Raw genomic sequence first — 11,498 nt, 5'->3', positions numbered from 1 at the left:
CCATGCGCTGCGTCGCATCGCTGCTGCTCACCATCGTAAGGCATCACGCGAGCTGGTGCTCGCTGCGTGCGCCAGCGCTCGACGCAACAAGCATGCTGCCGCAGCCCATCGCTGGGCGCAGCGCTCGTCGCACGTCGCAACAAGCAAGCTGCTTGCCATCGCTGGGCGCAGCGCTCATCGCACGTCGCAACAAGCACGCTGCACGCCATCGCTGGGCGCAGCGCTCGTTGCACGCACAATAGCGCTCGCTGCGCGCGAGCGATCGATGCTGTGGCGCAGCTCGCTTGCTGCCCATACGCGACAGCTCGTGCCTTGCTCTCGCCCTCGCCCATTCGCACATCGCACACAGCCCACGACACAAGGCAGGGCTGCTGCCTTGTGCTCGTGCACCATGGCCTTGCTCATTGCATTCGTACCGCATGGGCGACGAGCTCCCTTGCTCGTCGTCACATGCCCGCACTATACAACACCCCTTAAGGGTAACACGTAGCATCCATTGCTTTGTGCGTGCAAGTAATATGAGCGAATTGCATAAAAATTTAAAATTTATATTCAAAATTAATGACAAATTAATAAATAATATTAATTTCATAATTTTAGGGCGAAAAATCGAAAATTTATTATTTAATTGATTTTCGATTAACATGGATTCAAGTCTAGGTCATAAAAATTTAAACTTTAACATAACTTTACAATTTTTATGGTGGTTTTTAATCATAGGTATCTAATTAAATTATAACTAATTATGAAAATCAAATTAATTCTAAATTATTCCAATTTCCAACAAATTAATCATAATTACAAATTAGATTGCATAATTAACAAGGCTAGGAATTCAAACTTGTTAAACATATACAGCAGGTCAATCAAAAATTCAAGATTTATCAACAAGAATCGCAAATATTTAATTTAACATCTTAAATTTACGAAATTTTGCATTCGAAAAACTAAAACCTCCGAAAAGTCATAGTTAGGCTTCGAATTTGTCAAAATTTTAGAATGCCTTTTACATGCGGAATTGACACAAAAATCACTCGATTTGGATGAGTAACGAAGAAACTGCCATAAAAACTTCGTACGTATAATTAAATAAACGCAATTTGCAATTAATTAATAATTACGAAAATTAATCACCCCTTTTAATTCTTGTAAATTTGTAATATTTAACCATGTTCATGAAATTTAGATTATGAAAATAATAAGAGGCTCGTGATACCACTGTTAGGTTATGATACATATGACAATACATAAATCATGCGGAAAAACCATAAAGCCAGGAAAGCATATTATTTACACATAATCATTTAGCATAGTTTAGATGCATACACTTTGTTGCGTGCCTTCCCTAGCTGCGCCCGAACCGAACAAGAACAAGTCTTTAGGACTCCAAGTGTCGTCCCTCCGTAGATAGTCCACAGCACGTCCGGATCCGCCTTAAGCTTGACCAACTAGGATCGCCCTTAAGGTACTTAGAATTTTCGGCTAGTATAGGCAATTGTATGACTGAATTTTTGCTCTCAAAAATCACTTTGAATACTTGAATACTCTATTCAAAATAATGACCCTAGGCCTTTATTTATAGAGGTATGGAAAAGGATTTTTGTAATCCTATTAGGATACGAATTAATTAAACTAGAATCCTAATAGAATTCTTATTTAATTAATTCATCCTTTTAGGTTTAGGAATTTAATCATATGTCGAAACCTGATTGCTTTAGGATTCGTATAGCACACAAACACACACGCACACACAGCAGCCCACGAGGGGCGCCATGCGCGCGCGCGCAGCCCGCGAGCTCGCAGCCCATTGCCACGAGGCCCACACGCTGCCGCAGCCTTGGCGCGCGCTGGGCCTGCCTTGCGGTGGGCCTGGCGCAGCCTTGGCTGGTGCGCTTGTGGCGCGCTGGCTTGCTGGGCGATGGCCCGGCTTCGTGCTGGGCCTTCGTCTTGCAGGCCTCGTCCGATGCTAATTCGTACGATACGCTTCCGATTAATTTCCCGATTCCGGAATTCATTTCCGATACGAACAATATTTAATATTTCCGATTCCGGAATTAATTTCCGTTTCGAACAAATATTTAATATTTCCGTTTCCGGAATTATTTTCCGATTCCGATAATATTTCCGATTCTGACAATATTTCCGTTTCCGGCAATATTTCCGATTCCGGCAATATTTCCATTTCCGATAATATTTTCCGATACGTACCATGTTTCCGTTTCCGGCAACATCTACGACTTGGATAATATTCATATTTCCGATACGATCCATATTTCCGTTTCCGGCAATATCATCGTTTCCGGAGTATTCATTTCTTGCCTTGTGACGATCTCAGCTCCCACTGAAACCAAGATCCGTCGATTCCGAATATCCATAGATGGAGTATTTAATGCCATTAAATACTTGATCCGTTTACGTACTATTTGTGTGACCCTACGGGTTCAGTCAAGAGTAAGCTGTGGATTAATATCATTGATTCCACTTGAACTGAAGCGGCCTCTAGCTAGGCATTCAGCTCACTTGATCTCAATGAATTATTAACTTGTTAATTAATACTGAACCAAGGGCATTATTTCCTTCACCTTTCCCTTGCGGGAACGGGGACAAAAGTAGGTGTCTACAGTTAGCCCCCACTTTGACTGAGTCTTGGAGTAAGACGATGGTCAAAGTATTTAGACGGAGTGCGTCACACAAGCCATGGTGTATGTGACCTGTTTTGCGAGGGTCTCACGAGCCCCCGAGTGATAACATTTGACTTAAGGGTCATCACTTGAAGTGTCGACATATCCCTCACGTGTCATTGGGATCTGTCAACTGATAGTATAGAAACTTCCTCACTTTGTCATTGGAAGGATCTAAAGACGCGTAGAAACTCCCTCACTTTGTCATTGGGAGTAACTACAGATGTTTTCGAAATTAAAGCTGTAAAGTGTAATTGGGCCTGGCCAAGCCCAATCATGAGGTAAAACGTTTTTTAAAGATTCTCATTTTCAGGGCGAGCTAAACGAGAAAACCCCCTTGTTTTTATAGGATGTAAAACGAAGGAAAATCCGACAAATCAATCCTTTAATTTTTGGAAAAAGGGAAAACCAATAAAAGTTATCGCTGCAGCGACTAAGGACCTGCGCTGTTAGTGACGCAGACCCCGCCCGCTGAAGATGGGCGAGCCTGTCCTCTGAGGGGGACCCCCCGTCCGATAGAAGTGGACGAATCTGTTTGATGTTTTTGAAAATAAGGACCTACGCGGTTTGTGACGTAGACCCCGCCCGCTGAAGGTGGCGAACCTTGTCCGCTGGGGGTGGACACCCCGTCCGATAGAAGTGGACGAATTTGTTTTGAAATTTTTTGAAAATAAGGACCTACGCGGTTTGTGACGTAGACCCCGCCCACTGAAGGTGGCGAACCTTGTCCGCTGAGGGTGGACACCCCGTCCGATAGAAGTGGACGAATCTATTTGAAATTTTATTTTGTTTTGTTTTTTTTTTTGAAAATAAGGACCTACGTGGTTTGCGCCGTAGACCCCGCCTGCTGAAGATGGCGAGCCTATTTTAAATTTGAAGACTTTATTTTTCGAAAACTGAGGACCTGCGCGGCTAGTAACGCAGACCCCGCCCGCTGAGGGTGGGCGAGCCCATTTTGAATTTCTTAATTTGCCTATGTAGAAGGGCTTTTGCGATTACAACCTGTTGGTGGGTCGTAATATTTCCTGATTAGATGTGTCCTATAAGTGGGTCCACATTGTGTATTTTTGTTTAACAATATTTTTTTTTGAGATATCCAAACATGTTATGGTGCGTGGCGCATTCTGGGAATGTGATTTTGATTGGCGCTCCCTGTTGGAGTCCATTTTTTGCGAGCCCCCAAGTGTTGGGGCTCGTCGGTTGTTTTTCGCGTCTTGTAATCATGTTTGGGGTCACGCTCGTATGTGCGAGCGACCTCCTATAGTAGTGTGCTATTTTTAGTGAAGCCGTGGAGTGCGACTTTAGCTTTCAGGCGACATCCGGTTTTGGCTTGGCCCGGATTATCCCTTTGACAGACAGACATTTTCTATTTGGAATACCAATGACTTAATGACACATATTTTTGGTGTTTCGAAGAATGACCATGATATTTAACTTGCTTTTTTTTTTGAAAAAGTGTACATGAGCGTTTTCTGAGATGAGTCTAAGTTTCGACCAAGTTCTATTATTATTTTTTTGCTTATTTGGGAGCTAAAGGTGCTTTGGGCTTGATCTTACTTGTAATAGGGCCTCGTGTTTTAGCAACACGGTCTTAAGTCCTTTCCTACTCCGTGTTTTTGTGAAATCTGGGCCTTGGGCTGCATTTTCAGCGCCCACGCTCAGGCGTTAAAAATTTCGGCGCCCAGAGGTGGGCGCTGAAAGTTCTTTCCTGGTAATATTTGATTTTCGGATTTCTAAACACGTTTCCGAATGGGATCAGGATGTTTATTGGGTGCGTTCAGCTATATATAGGGGCTAGGTACGTCCTTATTTTCCACCATTCTCAAATTCTTTCTCTCTTTTTTGCTGTGCTCTAATTATTTACTGCTTTTTCCATGTCGACCCCTACTTTCTCACTCCAACGGACTGTTAGGCGTTGGCTACGAGCCCTTACTCCCACAGAAAAAGCTTTGTTTAAAGAATACCACTTAGAGGCACTTTTAGGCTTACAACAAATTAATATTGATTATAATTTTCTGCATGCCGCCCTAAACTTTTGGGACTCCGATCATCATGTTTTTTCCTTTCGGGGCAATGAAATATGTCCTTTGCCTGATGAATTTGCTGCGATCCTTGGTTATCCTACTAATGCTACTCCTGTTACCCCTGGCACTATTGAAGAGGGTAAAACAACCATAAGGGCTTTCCTAGGGCTAGATGATAACATGTTTGCTGAACTTGTTGTAGACGATTAAGTTAACTTGGCAAAACTTGTAAAACATCATTTTAGGCCTAGTAAGAATATGACCGAACAAAAATTAAACATTCGAGCCCTTGTATTTTGCTTGTTGAATCATTATTTGCTGTCGAATAATAATGGTGAGTTCGGTGACATAAGGCTGATCCCCTTGATTAGCCAGATGGAAAGTTGCTATTCTATTATGCCGTTGGTTGTTGCTGAGACTTTGCTGAGTGCGGATGAGCTGAAGAAGGATGCCAAGTCCGAAATTTTTAAGGGAAGCCCCCTATTACTGCAGGTAATCTATTTTTCTTTGCGCACACATACGCCACTTTTATATATTTCTTTTTGCCTGGGGCTGAGTTTCAGCGCCCAGGGCTGGGCGCTGGAATATTCGGCGCCTGGTCCTGGGCGTTGAAACTGCGCCCCAGGAACCTTTTTTCTTTCTTTTGATTCTTTTGATTCGATCGTACCTGTTTTTGCAGATTTGGCTTGCGGAACGGCTTAGACTTTTGCAAGCTCCTGCCGATCCTAAACATTATCGCCCTATAGCTTTGGGTAACCGAAAATACTTGCACCAAGGCCAGGACGAGGCCGAATGGACCTCCTTTTTTACTTATGGCATTTGCTCTATTAAGTGGGTGGTACCATGGTGGGGTTTGACTACTATGACAGGGGGGTCTGATGTATTGGTTTATATTTCTTTGTTGGGGCTATCTTGTCCCATTTATATTTTCCCTTACCGAGTCATGCGTCAATATGGTTTAAGGCAGACTATCCCCTTTTCTGATACGGTACCACCTAAGGTAGCGGCCTTTTCACAAACACGGGTCTTAGCGTGGGCTAGGTATTATGATGGTCTCCCGCATTGGGCCGTAGCTACAAATGGGTTTGTGGGTCTTTCTGAAAACTATAAGCTGTGGATGAGTTCCGATGACAAAGATGTGAGGACCGAGGCTCGAAATGGGGAGCCGGCTGAGCTTTTGATACCTCGTATTGGTGTTAAGTATGAGGGTCCTGATTCTGCCAGACCTCGTACCTATAGTTTTAAGACTGTGAAAGCTCATCCTGATCGAAAGCGAAAGGAAGTTCCTCCCCGTTCCAGTGTCAGGCCTAAAAAGGTGCCTAACATGAAGGGGCCTGCTGTTGTTAAAAGAAATGCAAGCTCTCGCAGAGATCGTCACCGGAACAATGTGTGGGTTAGGAAGGCTCAGCCGCCTGTAGAAACAGTGGCTAGTCCAGTTGACGATAGTAATCCTTCTCCCACCACTGTTTGTGCCCTTGAGGCTGAGCGGGCTATAACTGAGAATGTTTCTAAAGCTTTGGCATCTTTGGAAGTTAGTGTCCAGGAGCCAGTTCTTATGGAGATTGATATTGGGGCAGCGCAGAAGACTATGGGGGTGGATCCTGCGAACATTGCTCCCTTCAAGACTTTATTTGATGATCCGGAAGAACTAGAGTAGTGTAGTTCTTTGCTAGGGTGTAGGTGCCCTCTATTTATTTCAGTTGTGTTTGTTTTTATTCCTAGCACTTTGTTTTCCTTCTTATTATATTTTAATAAAGGCGTATTTTTAGTCTCCATTCAATTTTGTTTATATGTCTAACACTTTTTACACAAAGAGTATAATTTTTTTATTATTGTTTGGACCGAATCCTTGGTAAGGATTGCCTACGTATCTTGTCAGAATCAGGTCGCGCGTAGTTCTTAGCTTTAGAATAAGCTCTAGTATGCCGGATTTCGGTAGATATGTCCTGAAGTGGAAACATATTACTTAATCGGTCAAATGAGTGAAGTATTTGCCATTATTTTCATCTGCCGTTTTCCATAGGTTGCGTAAAATTCGACCAATTTGTTGGTAAACCTATTTGGATACGTACTATACCCCCCAAGTGTTCGTTATTTTTCGGTTGTGTGCGGATAAAATGAAGAGCACTTTTCGAAAAAAGGAAAAACTTTTGGCAGGCAGAAAGTTTCAGCGCCCAGGCTGGGGCGTCAGAAATTTCGGCGCCCAGCCCTGGGCGCTGAAAATAACTTGGGCGGTCAATTTTGACGTTTTTGCTTCACATGTTCTTGCGATTATTTCTATTTCGTTTTTTGTGCCTTGATATTTTGCTTCGTAGTTAAAGTTAATTTTGAGGCTATTTTGGAGGCTTTTTTGACTGTTAGCGTGAAACGCATTTTTGTCCAGATTAATTTTTTCTATTGGTGACTCAAAACAGTTGTGAAAATGGAGTTAGGGTGCGGAACTTATGAAGATCTTTGTGGAGGGTATGATGGAATCTATGTGAAAGCTGTTGGTGGATTCTACGTTTTATGAATTTACTTTTTTGGTAACATTTGCATTTGTTTTAAATTTTTGATTTCTTTTTGATTTTGGGTTGCATGGATTGGCTCTTATGATGGTTGGCTTTTTGAGGATGGGATAGTGTGGTTTATTTTGTGGGTTTCGGGAACTGGTTCACATGGCATTATTTCAAAACCGAGTGGGCTTTGTTTGTTGGGCCTATAGTGGGCCGCTTTTATTATTATTATTTTTTTTATTTTGCAAGTACATTTGGTGTTTATTTAGTGTTAGAATAAAATTTTTAGGAAAAATATTACGCCTTTATTGATTTGGAAAGTAAGGAAAACACACTGAAATAAAACTGACCCATATTCTAAAGGGCCTTAGGACCATCTAAAGTCTCTATTATTTTTTCTATCAATCTAAAGAACTACTAGGCGATTTTTACTAATGGTGCTCTATGTGGCTCAAGCCTGGGGTTTAGTCTCATAAAACTTCGGTCCTTCACCGGTACTCATCTTGAATTCCATTCCTTTTGCGTTAACCCACTGATATGTCTTCACCCATCCGTTCTCGACCTCTTCTAGTGTTGATGCAGGAGAGATTAACCGGGTTGGATCGAAACTTTCATCTTGTAAAGCTAGGGTAGTCATCGCAGTCTCGTTCTCCATAGGCCTCGATTCGTTAAACAATGTCCATAGAGCCTGGTTGTCCAATATTTCAGCTGTTTTAGTCTTGGTGGGGTGGGGTGCCTCATCCAAGGTGTGGCAGTCATGGAAAATTTCAAATCCGGGTTTCAGCAAGCCATCCTGAACGAAGGGTTCAGGGAAATCACAGCATGGGTGTTCTTCTCCTTCCCGAACAAACATCCCGTTAAGGGTCCTTTGATAATGGGGGAAGGAGGGTGGTTTGTTTGGCTTTGTTAAGGCGTAGCCTAGATAGGCGGTCAGCAATATGTTCCTCCGTTGGTTCATAACCTAAGCCAAAGGGAGTAGATTTGTCGGGAAAAGGATGGAATGTGTATTCCTTCTTCCTTATGCCCAATGGGGTTCCTGGGAAATAACCTTGAGCCAACAGCATTCTAGGGATGACTCGGGATGCATGCGGGTCTAGGAATGCTGGATCATAATCTTCGATGAACTGGATTGCTTCTTCCATATGAAACCCATAAAGGTCATCTGCAGTTTCGGCCGTTCCAACCATAGTACAACTGACGTCGAGAGGAGGGGCGCGGATTTCTAGTATTACCCCGTTATGGTTAAGCTTAACCATTTGGTGCAAGGTTGAAGCCACACCTCCTAAGTCATGGAGCCAAGGTCGCCCCAAGAGGAGGTTGAAAGTGGGCTTGATGTCGATTATTTGAAACTCCGTGGTGCGTGCCACATGCCCAGTTTGTATGGTAAGGTTGATTTTTCCCAACACAGGCCTTCGGGAGTTATCATAAGCTCGTACCCCTTGTGAGGAGGTTTGGAAGTCATCGCTTCCTAGCCCCAAGCAATGGGCGGTTCGCAATGGGCAGACATTAACCGCCGAACCATTATCTACGAGCGCTAGGGGGATGTTTTGTCCTTTGCACCCAACCACTAAGTAAAGGGCTTTATTGTGAGCACCCCCCTCTTTGGGTAAGTCTTTATCTGTGAAAACTATGGCCTTTTCTCCGGCATCTCTCGTGACATGGCTAACCAATGAGTCAGGTGTGATATCTGTGGGTACTGAGATGAGGTCAAGTGAGCGAATAAGCTTTTCGCGATGTTCCTTTGAAGTACACATAAGATCCCAGATGGTAATCTCAGCCTTGGTTCTTTTCAGTTGTTTCACGAGAGGATTTTCAATGACTTCCGCGACGGTGGCGTGCCGCCCGTTCTCAGGAGTTTGCCTAACCGGGATGTCGTCCATAGGAGGTGGGTGAATATCCGGTTGGTATATCCTTCCGGATCGGGTGAGGTTGTCGACCTCGGGCTCCTGAGGGGTGGTGTCAATGAGAGCATACCCGGGCCAAGTTTCAGTGAAGAGGTCCTGGCCCGAGACTTGAGATAGGTAAATATCTTCAGCATCATCGTTCCACACACCGCACACTTCCCCCTCGATTCGATCCATAGGTACCACAGCGAGTGGCGCACCTTGAGGTGTAATATACACCGTGGGGTCGAAATTCTCTGGTTGGTCGAGAGAGATGTGACAAGAGCCGAGTGGGCTCTTGTTGTTGTTGGGTTTGCCAACGTTAGGGAGAGGTATTACTTCATCCTCTATCATGTCCTGGATCGTATGTTTTAGATGCCAGCAGTTTTCAGTGTCATGCCCATTTCCTTGATGGAATTTGCAGTAAGTACCTTCGACCCAATATTTGTTTTTGACAGGAGGGTCACGGGTGGGGCCTATAGGTCTCAACTTTCCTTGATTGGTTAGTCTTTCAAAGGCTTGTACCAAAGTTGACCCAAGTGGGGCAAACTTTCGGTCTCGGACCCATCTTACAGGGTTTCTTCGGGCGGGAGCCTCTTCTACAACATGGACTTCTTGGGCTTGGGGTGTGCTACCCCGATTATAGGTGTTGGTCTTATATGCAGGTTTTCTCTGTATGGTTTTGGCGAGGTCGTCCTCGATTTTTATTCCCACATCATAAACCCTTTTGAAAGTGTCGAGTCCCAGGTACCTAAGGTGTTGTCTGTAAGCCGGGTCTAAATTGTCAATGAATTTTTGGACCAATTCTGTTTCGGGAGGCCTATTGATTAGCTGGGCCGCCTGGTCCCTCCATCTAGCAAAGTAGGTTGTGAAACCCTCATTTTTCTTTTGGAAGAGAACTTCCAGCTCGCGCATGGTGACTTGGAAATCCATGTTCGACGAGTATTGCTTGATGAAGACATTGACAAAGTCTTCCCAAGTGGGGAAGAGCTTAGGGTCCTGGTGATAGTACCATTTGAGCGGCACAGGTTCCAAGGACAAAGGAAAGGCAGGTAGGTACATGGACTTGTCCACGCCTTTCAAGTTCATGGTGTTCACAAAGCTCAGTAGATGATCACGGGGGTTATCCGTGGCCTTGAACTTTGGTAAGTCAGATGAACTGAACTTTTCTGGTAATTTGCCAGAAAAAGGTTCAGGCTCGAGGGAGAAGTATTTGCTCCCCATGGTTTGCTGTAGGACCATTTTTTCAATCCTCTTCTCGTTTTCGAGGTCATTTTTGGCTTGCGCAGCCGCTAAGGCTTCATTTTCCATTTTCAGTTGGCCCATGAGTTGGGTCATTTGGACCATCTGGTCTCGCAAATCTTCGATGGACATGTTTGGAGGTGCGAATCGAGGTTGGGGAAGCGGAGATCCTTGAAATGAGGGACGACGGACGGAGCTTGGAGTTGCTAAACCTGGTGTTGGTGATGTATCTTCGAGACGCACTAGCCGTTGATTCCCTGATCGGCACCAAGTGGCAGGACCAGTCCTAGGCATAAGATAAGCTAAAGTTTAGGTTCCCAAAGTTTCAAGCATTACTTAGTCTAGACTTCGACTCTCTAAATTGGTTTTTCACTTTTTTGCTCTTTCTTCTGTTGGTACACTTTTTGGGGTTTTTTTTATTTTAGTCGTTCTTTGGATTTTCGAAACACTTGCCCGTGTGACATTCATAGTTGTTAGCATGTTCGGTTTTGGTGCCGAGCATTGCCGTCGTAGGGGGCCTAACGACGACACAAAGAGTTATTAATTTTCGCGAGTCGCCTTTTGAAATCGAGTGCTTTTCTTATGCCCTCGTAGCAATTCTTTTGATGAACGTTTTTTTGTGCTACGTACTTTCTTTTTTGCTTGGGCACCGAAGCTGCTGCGCCTGACCAGAAAGCCAAGCAGCAACTTCAGCGCCCAGCAGTGGGCGTGAGAAATTTTGGCGCCCAGCCAGGGGCGTTGAAAATGCGTCCCTGGCTGGTTCTCGTTTTCTATTTTTTGTTTATGCAACTTTGATTTGCGTGCTTGCCTAATAACGTCCTTTACGCGTAACGGCGTTTGTGGGATTCGTTACAGGCCATCCCGAGCATCGCTTATTTTGTGGCGATCATTCGGGTTTGCGGAACACGTGTTTCGGTATAACTCTTTGGAAAATTAGTCTATGAATGTTTGGGCAATTTTTAAGGTCATTGGTTTTCTAGGATAGTTTGTCACACACAATCACATATTTCGCTACACATAACTACATTACAAACATGGATTTGAAAATTAAATATGCCACGTAGTTTATGATAGGCTTCTATGGGTAGTATTTGCGCCTGGCTTGGTACCGCTTCTATCGTAGATCCAACACATGCCCCGGTCGAGGTAGTGTCTTCAACAGACGAATTTCGC

Source organism: Spinacia oleracea, chromosome 2, assembly GCF_020520425.1.
Source record: "Spinacia oleracea cultivar Varoflay chromosome 2, BTI_SOV_V1, whole genome shotgun sequence".
In the NCBI taxonomy this organism is placed as follows: domain Eukaryota; kingdom Viridiplantae; phylum Streptophyta; class Magnoliopsida; order Caryophyllales; family Amaranthaceae; genus Spinacia; species Spinacia oleracea.
This window is presented reverse-complemented; position numbering follows the sequence as displayed.